Source organism: Lepidochelys olivacea, assembly GCF_965140295.1.
Source record: "Lepidochelys olivacea isolate rLepOli2 genome assembly, chromosome: 8".
NCBI lineage: Eukaryota > Metazoa > Chordata > Testudines > Cheloniidae > Lepidochelys > Lepidochelys olivacea.
Genome location: NC_140418.1, coordinates 21416670 through 21429174, shown reverse-complemented (window position 1 = coordinate 21429174; position 12505 = coordinate 21416670).

The following is a 12505-nucleotide window of genomic DNA, read 5'->3' as shown; positions in this document are numbered from 1 at the left end:
GACCTTGCTGCATCACTGGTGCAAGAGAGGTGTTAGAAAAAAATGTTGTGTTGGTATTGTTTAAATGAGTTTAATTAGTTGTTTTAACAATGTATATAAGATAAAGGTTACGTAAATCACTGGCGCTAATGAAATCCAATATGGAGTATATCATCTGTGACCCTTGGCCCCATCTTTGTAAGCGAATTTGTTTACAACTTAGACACTGGAGTCCCCTGGCTCAAACTGAACAGAATCAGTTTTTCCCGCCAAAACCAACCCCCAACACTCTACTCCATCAGAACTTTTCCCGCCTTAAAGATGGTATAAGATCTTGCTCAGCGCCTGCACGGGGCTGTCCATTCCAGCAGCAGCGTGTGCACGGTTGGGTCTTCCCAACCTTCCAGAGCTAGCGAGAAGAACAGCGTCTATCCCGAAGCGAGACAGAGGAAGGAGAGGCCTGTCATCATCAACATTCCTGCCACAGCGAAACCATCTTACCTGTGAGGGAATCTTGCAGCTTTCCTGGTGTCCATCATCCCAGAGGGTCTCCCCGCCTGCGACAAAGTCCACCAGTTGTCAGGACTCCCCAGTGGTCCTCCTCGAAGGCTCCCAATCAGCCAGAGAGTTGAAGGTCCTGGGCCTTGCGTCTGTCCATAGCATCCACTGTGCCTGAATATAGTAGGAGAGGTTTCTGTATTGGGGTTTCATTTATTATTTTTCTGAACACCAAGGGAGGTTTTGTGGGTCTGAGCTTCAAGCTCCTAAAGCCAGTCACTGTTTCATTGTATTGGTTAGGTTTGTGTTTCTTCTTCCCCCCCACCCCATTTCTCCCAGTTTTCTGTACCTTTACCCTGAATACACTTACCTTTGTTTGCACCATATCACCTTGTCTTCTCTTTATTTTATTTACGTTACACAAGGAGGAAGAGACACCCTTATTGTCAGCTAAATCGACTGGTGACAGATACAGGAGGGAGTCGAGTCTGCGCCTTCTGAGAAAAGGGGCTTTCCTTTTATCTCCCCTTTACTATTTCTAAAGTTTTCCTTTCTGAAGCGTTGCCTTATTCCCCTTGAGGTAACGGAGGAATGAGGACAGAAGTTTAGGAGAATGGCGTGAAGCTCTTGACAGTTCCCACCAGTCCTGGGAAAGAAGAAATGAGAAAACTCAGATCCTAGTTGTAGACCATAGCCATGGGTTTGTGTCATTGCATAACAGCCTCAGATACCACACTGTGCTGTAAACGCATTAACAGCCAGATGGATAGATACATTGTAGTGACAGGAATCCGCTCAAGGGAAACACTCCACTTCTTCATCACGCTGGTGCTAAACTGTAATTTAAACCAAAAGTAAATATAGCCCCAATCCTTCAAATCCACCCACACACTCAACTTTGACATGTATGTCAGGGTTTGTAGGATGAGCTCTATATTTGTAATTATATTTACATGATAATCACTATTACTATTTTATAAATAAAATGGATATTCTGAACAGGAACTGGTTGGTTAAAGCAACTGGCAGTGAGTCTCCCACTTCAAGGTCCCTGGCTTGAATCTCACTAGATTCAGTAGTAAGTGGAACATAATGGAAATTATATATATCAAGACATGTATCATCATCCCACTGTGCGCTAACTAGGGTTAACTGGTTGCCATACTCGGCTTTCAGCTGGCCGCCAGGTACAGGCCAGTGGCTGTTCTGAGTCATATGCTCTGCCCTGGATTCTGGGAATGGGATCTTGAACTTCTGTGTGATAATCAGAGTGGCAGACTTCAGTCCCTTTCAGGACAACAGGCTAATCATCATCATCATGGATTCTGGGAATGGGATCTTGAACTTCTGTGTCATAATCAGAGTGGCAGACTTCAGTCCCTTTCAGGACAACAGGCTAATCAGCAAAGTACCACACAAAGCTTTGCTCCTCCACGAAATGCTCTGATTTGCTGACCAAGCTATAAAAGTCAGGTCAGCTTCACACCCGTTCTCATTTGAATGGAACAAAATGCTCCCAGGAGGAAGCATTCAGACCAACATTGGAGTGATGCCAGCCCTGAACCCTGCCTGGCACTGGAACAAGGAGCCCTGCTACTTCCTGTGATGGATGGGGCAGGGAGGAGGTTCATACTGAATGAAAATGTTTCCCACCTACTATCTTTAGTGGCTAAACTGCAGCCCTGCTACAGTGAATGATTTGTTAGCTGTCCCTTTATAGAAGATTGATAGAAAGTAACCACCTGGCTAACCATTTCTCTGCTTCTTTGACTCTCAGCAAAACTTCTTTAGAACATCACAATGCCCACCATAGCCCTGGCAATCAATATTGGGCAGTACATGGTTCCACTTGCCCTGGACATTCACACCCCAGCCTAAGTCACTAGACAGGGCACTAACCAGAAGAGGGATTCATCCTGCTATGGACTTTATGTAATGATTTGATTTATTGTTAATAGAGGGCAGGGAGGATGGAACGGAGACTCTGGTATGGGTTGTTCTGTTGTGACGGTTTTGACATGCAGCATAGAGTCAGTATGACAAGACTCTGTGACTTAAGCATCTCTCTGAAAAATAGCAGGACTGTTAACTTTCCCTGTAATGAAAGAACCTTGGTAAGCTAGATCTAGGGATCAGCTGTGAAAAGCTCATGAACTGAGTGACCCTTTTATTTCCCTTCCAGGTGCTGTAACAAATGAATAATGGCAAAGCATATAATACTGCACTGTGTTGTGTCTGCCCTGCAAGATCTGCACCTCCAGCACACTGCTTACATTGACTACAGGATCTGACAAGCAGCTCACAACCTGTAAAGATGAAACAGAGCCTAGATCCATTCCACATTTGCAGGGTGGTTAGAGTCCTGGGCCCCAGCTTCAACCTTCCATAATCTGAGACTGTAACATTTCTGACCCTCCCCATCCAAGAACACAGCCTGGTCAATGAAAAGCATGGGGATAGAAGACAGTTAGGTATTGTACCACATCTGTACCCTAAATCCTGCTAATATGGGAGCAATTCTGTATGATCCTCTACAGAATTATACAGAAGGGTTTTAATTTCCCCCCATGGGTTTTGACATAAAAAAATCCATCCCAGCTCTTCCACACTTCCCAGCTCCCCTGCAATAACAACCCCGTGTCCATATCCCTACACCCACACGCTGGGGTTGTGTTTTATTACCTACCCCGTACACAGAAGTTCATGGTGAAAGCACTTGACAAACATTAATCTCTCCTAACAGCCCCACTGCGGGGCCATCTGAGGCACACAGAGGTCATGTGACTTGCCCAAAGTCAAAAGAATGACTGTGAGAACCCAAACTGGGACTCGGGCTTCCCTAGCTGCCAGGCCTAGGTTCATCTGCTGAATCCCACAACTCTATTATTAAAAAAAAGAGTGAATAAAATGACTGACTGCATAATGCTTCACATACCTTGACACTGTCCTTTTAATGGCTGTTCTGAGTGCTGTGTGCATGGACTGTAATTCTACCCACTGGCACAGGAAAGGATCTGTCTGTTACAGACAGTATAATACATCTCAGGTGGCCTGGCCCAGAGAGCAAGCCTGGATGCTGCTTTTCCATTTTCCTTTTAAAGGATGACTGGCTTCCTAATGACAGATTTCAGAGTAACAGCCATGTTAGTCTGTATTTGCAAAAAGAAAAGGAGTACTTGTGGCACCTTAGAGACTAACCAATTTATTTGAGCATAAGCTTTTTTGTGAGCTCACGAAAGCTTATGCTCAAATAAATTGGTTAGTCTCTAAGGTGCCACAAGTACTCCTTTTCTTTTGGCTTCCTAATGTCTCCCTAATTGCACATGCCCTGTGCTTCCCATTGTTCAGCTGTTGAGTGCTGCAGTCGGTCCCCAGGTTATAATGACCCAGGGCTTTATAGCACAGTGCAGTGGATAGGAAAATTGAAAGCAGAAAATTAACCTCTGGGCTTGGTTGCACATACAGTGTAAACTCAGCCATTCTGCAACAGTATGGGAAAAGCTTTGCTGCACCACAGATCCATCATCCAATCCCATTGTCTGCAGATAACAAACACTTTGCTACCAAGCCAGCAAGGCATTTCATGGGTTAGCAGGTGGAAAGGAAAGTTCACGAGGAGGCACAACTAGCATCATATTTACAAGAGCATTGCAGGGCACATACATATTTTTACTCTGAGCCATACTTTGATTATTGTTATGAAGTGCTCTGAGATGCCTGCCTGCAATATAAGTTAGGAAGATTGATTGATTGTCATCTTTAAAGGTCAGACAGCATCTTGTGATGCCTGCATGATCACCTGCTTTGCAAATGAGATTGTAGCCAGATTTTTTAGAACCATGTGTATAGAAATACACATGCATTTTTTTTTGCATGCTCAGTTACTGTGATTGCAAACTCCAGGTGAGATATCTGTTTCATGCATATATATATATTAGGGCTGTCAATTAATCGCAGTTAACTCACGCGATTAACTAAAAAAATTAATCGTGATTAAAAAAATTCATCGCGATTAATTGCACTCATAACAATAGAATACCAATTGAAATGTATTAAATATTTTTGGATGTTTTTCTACATTTTCAATATTGATTTCAATTACAACCAGAATACAAAGTGCACAGTGCTCACTTTATATTATTATTTTTTATTACAAATATATGCACTGTAAAAATGATAAACAAAAGAAATAGTATTTTTCTATTCACCTCAGACAAGTACTGAAGTGTAATCTCTTTATCATGAAAGTGTAACTTACAAATGCAGATTTTTTTGTTTACATAACTGCACTCAAAACCAAAACAGTGTAAAACTTTAGAGCCTACAAGTCTACTCAGCCCTACTTCTTATTCTGCCAATCACTAAGACAAACAAGTTTGTTTACATTGACAGAAGATACTGCTGCCCGCTTCTTATTTACAATGTCACCTGAAAGTGAGAACAGACATTCACATCCCTCGGCCCAACGGCCCACGCAGCTTCCCGCAGCCCCCATTGGAGTGGAATGGCAAACCGCAGCCAGTGGGAGCTGCTATTGGCTGAACCTGCAGACACTGCAGGTAAACAAACTGTCCTGGGCCGCCAGCAGATTTCCCTGACAGGCCACATGCCAAAGGTTGCCAATCCCTGTGCTAAACATTTGTATGCCCCTTCATGCTTTGGCCACCATTCCAGAGGACATGCTTCCCATGCTGATGATGCTCGTTAAAAAAATAATGCATCAATGTGACTGTACTCCTTGGACGGAGAATTGTATGTCTCCTGCTCTGTTTTACCTGCATTCTGCACATATTTCATGTTATAGCAGTCTCAAATGATGACCCAGCACATGTTCATTTTAAGAACTTTCACAGCAGATTTGACAAAATGCAAAAAGGGTACCGATGTGAGATTTCTAAAAATAGCTATAGCACTCAACCCAAGGTTTAAGAATCTGAAGTGCCGTCCAAAATCTGAGAGGGACAGGTGTGGAGCATGCTTTTAGAAGTCTTAAAAGAGCAACACTCTGATGCAGAAACTACAGAACCCAAAGCACCAAAAAGGAAAATCAACCTTCTGGTGGTGGCATCTGACTCAGATGATGAAAATGAACATGTGTTAGTCTGCATTGCTTTGGATCGTTATCAAGCAGATCCTATCATCAGCATGGAAGCATGTCCTCTGGAATGGTGGCTGAAGCATGAAGGGACATATGAATCTTTAGCACATCTGACACATAAATATCTTCCAACGCTAGCTACAATAGTGCCATGCGAACGCCTGTTCTCACTTTCAGGTGACAAGAAGCTGGCAGCATTATCTCCTGCAAATTGTAACCAACCTTGTTTGTCTGAGTGATTGGCTGAACAAGAAGTAGGGCTGAATGGACTTGCAGGCTCTAAAGTTTTACATTGTTTTATTTTTGAATGCAGTTTTTTTGTACATTATTCTACATTTGTAAGTTCAAATTTCATGATAAAGAGATTGCATTACAGTACTTGTATGAGGTGAACTGAAAAATACAGTTTTTTTGTTTTTTACAGTACAAATATTTGTAATAAAAATAAATATAAAGTGAGCATTGTACACTTTATTCTGCATTGTAATTGAAATTGATATATTTGAAAATGTAGTAAACATCCAAAAATATTTAAAATAATGGTATTCTATTGTTGTTTAACAGCGCGATTAATCTTGATTAACTTTTTTAATCGCATGATTAATTTTTTTAATCACTTGACAGCCCTTGTATAAATGCACAGATATCTAAGTAGCTTTTTGCCTTGCCTATGCAATTACCACACTTGTGCACACAATCTTGCCCTGTATGATTGAATAGCTTTGAATTTGGATGTGTCATACTAGATATTATTGTACTATATACAACTTCACTGTGCTCTATTGTTCTGTACAGTAATTCATTGTATTGTACTGCATTGCATGGTGGGGCACTCTGAGGAATGAATAAACTCCATTCATGTACAACACTGCTGCCAAGCTAAAGTAAAAGCATTTGCCAGCTGCTACATAGAAACAGTGTACCTAGACAGGTAAAAATAAATATACTTATTTCAGATATACAATGTTGTAGAACTGACCACTTTTAATTAAATATTGAATTAAATGGCAAAACAAAAATTTCAAATATGGTTTAGATACAATACAGCGTACATGCTCCTGTGTGTGTTCTGTCTTACAAATTAACTGGCTTTGTGGTATGTCTAGTAGGGCCAGTAAATACTGGACAGAGTTCTAGATGATTGTATCTAGGTAGTGGCGGGCGATGGCCTGGATAGACCTTTTCCATCTCTTGTATCTAGGATTCGGCCACATTCAGACTCCAGCCACTTTTCAAGCATTAAAAGTAACTGCAACTTTTTTTAGTGGTTCTCAGTCCAAACACACCCCTCAGCCTCAGTACGGGGGGAAAGTAATCAAAGCGGCCTCTCCCTACTGAAATCGTTCCTGCTGAGTAATGGCAAAACTCCAGTTGAATTCGTTCCCTCCTTCCATAGCCTGTGGGAATACTCTTTCACCCAGGGGAATGATTCCAGGACTCCAAAGGTGTAAAACTGACAAAAGTTTCCTCAGCTGAGATCTGTTAGACCATGTCCCTGGGGCTATGCACTTGCTCCACTAATGAGTGGAATGGATTCAGTCCGGAAAGGCCAAGCCCACCAGGGTTGCAATTGGTTCAAATGAGTTTGCACTGGCATGATGAAGAGAATTTGATGTGAACTAATGAGGGGGGCCTGCCTCTTTGAGGAGACACAAATCTACGGTGGGGTGGACCCAGGTGTTCTGCTATTGCTGACAGGTAGGCTGAGGAGGAGGAGGCATTCTACAGTTCTTTGGCACCATTTTGCATAAGAGGAAGAATTTCCCACTGGAATGTTTCTCTCCAGAGTGTGGAGAGATCTTAACCAATACAGACCTGTGCAACATTTGTCTTCACTTTAGTCTGAAATGACGCTAAATGTTGTTGTCACAAGAAATAGAGGTCTCCCACCACTCTGCATCTGCTCTATTACACTGAGTGATTCCCAGTTATTAGCACCACCCAAACAGAACTATGCATCAACCATCTTGCTGCCCTTATTTGTGTCTGAGTGAAGCAATGGGCTTTCCTCTCTCTCTCTCATGCCAAACATCTCCTTGTTAAGGTGCCATTGCAGTCACGCAAAATATCCCCTCCCTGTTCAGCTTACCTGCTCCTTAGGTCTCTCTGAGTCACATCTGCATACCCAGCTTTCAAAACCAAGTCTTCATTCCGCTTAAAACTGCACAGCCAGCAAAGCCACAAGAGAGCAAGCTGGGGCTGGTCTGCCTCATGCCTCATCAACCAGTGTTGCCAGACCAAGTCCTGACTGCGGAATCTTTATTACTGGGGAGGACCCCAAGAGGCAGGAGGAGCCCAGCTATGTTGATCCCAGATCCCAGGCTGAATCTGTGGCAACAGTGAATAGAAAGTCAGCTTTTCACTTGTAAATAGAGAAAAAATCATCTGGCATCCCTGAAAGAATAAGTATGAAAGCTCCACGGTGACAATTTGTACAGTCACTCTTCCACTGTCACTATTCTATGATGCTAGAAGCTTAGTGGTCCTGTCATGGGCTCTATCCACCCCATGGTGGTTCGGCAGCCAAAGGGCTAACAAGGCAACTGCTTGTTCAGCCAGAACTGATTGGCAGCCCCACAGCGACTGTGAGGATAAAAGGTTGTAAGGCAGGAGGGTAGGGTGGGGTGACTGCCAGGGAGAGGATCTCCCCCTCTGGCTGGTGAGAGGCTTCCAGGCAAACCAACTCTCCAACGAGGGAGAAGCAGGACAAGAGGCTTGGGAAGCCTACAGAGCAGGAGCAGTAGGGAGTAGCTAGGAACTGAGAAGGACTGGCTCTGGCTGTTCCAAACAAGGACCCTGAGCTGAAACCCAGTGCAGTGGGCAGGCCTGGGTTCCTCTACCTACTCCAGCCAGGGGCTTTTTGAGAAGGAGGTCTTAAACCCAGGAGATCTAAGGTTGACTAGCCACTGCTAGAACCATGGAACTTTGACCCCATCCGCTGAAGGGGACAGAGACTGTTGAGGACCTGGCCAGGAGGGCTCAGATCACAACAAGGCTTTGATAAATGCAGAATTGGGTGTGGTGACATAAAAGATGGCGTCAGGTTGTTGTAGCTCCATATCTCACCACAAAGAGAAGCTGAAGGACACAGGCCTCTAGATTACAGGCCCCTTTCAAAGCATAAGAATTTATTTTGCATGGTCCCTGGAGTCCCTCCATAGCAGAGGGCATACACAGTGGAGTCTGGAAAGGAGCTCATTGAATTCAGAAACTGATCAGTCAGGAGCAGCCCTTCCAAGTTTTTGCATTATTATATTATTTAGAAAGAGACGATGTCATAAATTTGGGGAAGCTCTCAGCCAGACCTGTCAACAAGTCTCTCCCTCTGCACTCTCGAAGGTCTTAAGTGAGCAGACTAGCAACCACAAATCATGTATGGTAAGAAATGGATGATGGATTAGAAATGATGATCCACAAGGCCCCAGCTGTTTTCTTTTAATGTAATCCCATTTTTGCATGGCACACATAAAGTGCACAGCCCCATTTCTGTGTCAAAAAGAGCTGAGCACGCCTCCTGTTCCCCCTCTCCCACACAGATTTCCCCCAACATGTCATACACTTCATTAAAAATAGGACACCAGAGAGAAAAAATAGTCACTGTTAATTTTCTCATTCTGACACTTCAGTGACAGCTCTATCATTTCCACAGAACCATCCTCTGCACCAGGTGAAAATGAAATGTTACGTTCTCGACTTCATAGATTCCATGTCCTTGGCAGCTGTCAGTTAAGCCTCTGGCATCCACTCTCTGGTGCTGTAGGTGGGCAGACGGTGTTCATAAGCATATGGGGGATTGAGGGAGAGGTGCTCATTGTTTTCATTTATCTCTATCTGCTTAAGGCTGGTTAGGGCACCCATCAGCAAAGAATCTCAGTGCACCTACAGCAGCACAGTTATCTACCACCAGACCGCCTCTGTCTTCTCAAATTGTCATTGACATAAAAGAAAGTTAAGTTGAGTTCCAAAGTTAAATGCAGGGGAAGGGAATATTTAACAATGTTTAAGAAGTTTAGATACTGATGGGAAAACAATGATGTTAAGCAATGTTGTCTCATGGTTCGAGTCAGATGCTGGGATCAAGGCTCTTGGGTTTTATTCTTAGCTCTGTCACTAATCTGATGAGTGACCTTGGCCAAGTCACTAGACTGCTCTCTGCCTCGGTTTCCCCAAGCTAAAATGATAAATGGTAAAATGAGCATAATGGGCAGAGAGCAGCTGAGAGGTTTAATTTGTTAATTTCTGTAGATCTCTTTGAGAGCTATCTTTAGCTATTCCTTCCGGGACTGAGAGGTCCAGCTATGATTTCACGGTTCTGGATTTCAGGTGCCTCATGAGTAGCAGTTTATGGGTGGGTTGTTCCTATGTTTTTATTTTGTTCTGGGCAGTTCTTGTGTGTTAAACAAAGCATGTTAGAAAGAGCAAATGAAAAGGGAGACATTGTTCTCCGCCAGGGTCTATTCGTACTCCATAGAACACAGTGACATGGAAGGAAAGCACCGCAACACTACAATAGGCAGTGGGCCCAAATAACTGGGGAAAGGGTAGCATGAGAATGAGTGGGTTGAGAAGATCTCATGCTGCTGTAACCCTCCTTGTTCCCCTTTGTTTGTTTGTCATTCTTTGACATGTTATTTCTAATCTACTGTGAAAGCTCCTTGGGGAAAGACCTGGCCAATTTTATTCCTATGTGACGTGTCATGCAAACAATAGCTAACAAGTATCAGTTGTACTCCACAAAGGTAACAGATGAGCGATACTAATGCACCAAATTCTCAGCTACAAGTTCTTTCCCTAGCCAATCTGGCCTCGGCCTGCCTTTCAAGAGCTGTGTGACATGGCACGGCTCAGATTGTTAGCTCTTTGGAGCAGGAACTGTCTTTTAGTTACATGTTTGCACAGCAATTAGCGCAGTGGTCCATAATTAGGGCTTCTAGGCTCTAGACCAATGAGTGTAATTTCTCCGGTATAGCGTAGGTGTTGATGAGGTAACAGAGCATTAAAGGGGAAATTCACTCCTGGTAATAAGTTTCCCAATAGGCTGTAGGGGGCGCTGCTCAGTCCAGTGTGCCTCAGCACCCTTTAGGTAACCGTGGGAACTCAACCTCAGGGAAAGAGCTCTTTGTGCATCAGGGGTGGAAGAACAGAAGACAAGGAGAGTCTGAGTCAGCAGGGGCTGTAGCATGCTGCAGAGGGAGTGCTCTGGAGACAGAAGAGAGGTTAATGTGCTGATCACTGCAGCTCCCTTACACCATAATGGCTTTTGTGAGTGCTCAGCATGCCTGGAGGTGTATTTTGCCCATGGTTGGGGCCCAGTTGCTTGCCGGAGCTGTGATTTTCAATTAATCTCGAGCCCATCTATAAGAGTAACAGGCACAAACTGAGACAGGTGACAACCCTACTCGTTCAACCACTCCTATTCCCTCTCCGGGACTGATCCAGTTCCCCTTGGAACCAGCGGGACATGTTCCATTGACTTCATTGACTTCATGTTCCATTGAGCCAGCAGGGTCTGAAACAACAACAATGTCCTGGGCTTTGTCTATTTGTTATCTAATGGCAGCATCCCTTCAGTTCACAACTGATTTAGCCAGGCAGCATTAACTATGGCAATACTGTTAGTTTTAAATCTGAAGAGTTCCTATGCAGAGGTGAAACAATAACAGCGCAGATTCTTGGCAGTGTCCTTGAGAAAAGGAACGTTAGCAACTCCCCCTCTTGTTTATGTTCCTGTGCACACCCCCTCCAATATGGTTTATCAAGCATAAGCAGATACTTCTGGGGCATCCTGAAGCACCGATAATGACCTCTAGAAGTGCTTATATGACTGTGTATTGCATTCACACTCACATCCTGTAACAGCTGGCCAAACATAGTGTTCTGACTTATTCTTCAATCGCTTTAGGTGACAAAAACATAAATGGCGTCAGGAAAACTGCCAGATACTAATAGGCACCTGGAGGAAATGGGATCATTTATATCACAAAACAGCTTCTCGGCAACTTTGTGGCTGCTGTGCATTCTAGGTATGTCTAGTACTTCTTCGGTTTGGTTTGGTTTATCAGCGTGCCCACCCTGGGCTAAGGGTCCTAAGGAAAGCAGCCTTTGCACCCTAACACTTCATTGGCCGTAATAATATTGGTAACAAAGCAAATAGAGAACCACCCACAAAACAGTCACTGCTCAATTTACCTGCAAATAGGGACCCAAAGCTGACCTGTCCTTGGGAAGGGGACTCCTATAGAGGGTGGGGTTCTGCTTATCACTGGCTTATCTAAACACTGCCCAGTCATCAGTGACTTCATCCTCACTTCATCCCCACATGCCCCTATATAGTACAGGAGTGTCATTAGCCCCATTCTATAGATGGGGAATTGAGATGTAGAGAAATTAGGGCCAACATTTTCAATAATGGCCAGTGATTCTGAGCGCCTCAAATCTCAAGAGTTCAACTTGAGACAGGCCACGCCTGATTTTCAAAGTGCTGAGTACTCACAACTTCTATTAAGTCAGTGGGAGCCCTGGGGTTCAGTACTTCTGAAAATCACTCCCATAATACCTCAGCATGAACTCCCCGCATTAGTAGCCACTCACATTGGTCACCATTGTTTGAAAATTTGTAATTTCAATGACAAACTTGAGGGTTTTTGTTTAATTTCCATCATTTTTTTTTACCAGCCCTACGGGCCACCTGTGACCTAAGCAACTCATCCTGGTCACATGGGGAATATGCGGCAGAGCCAGGAATAGAACCTAGATCTCCTGAGTCCCAGTTCAGAGCCATAACCATAATAAAACCATTTGGTGTGATAGTTAGTGGAAGGCTCACAATGCTTCGCTAGTCACCACACTTCCATTATGCTTGAGATGGACCTAACCGTGGACAGCGTGAGTCATAGCTAATGATAATAATATCTCAATGTATGCAGCCCA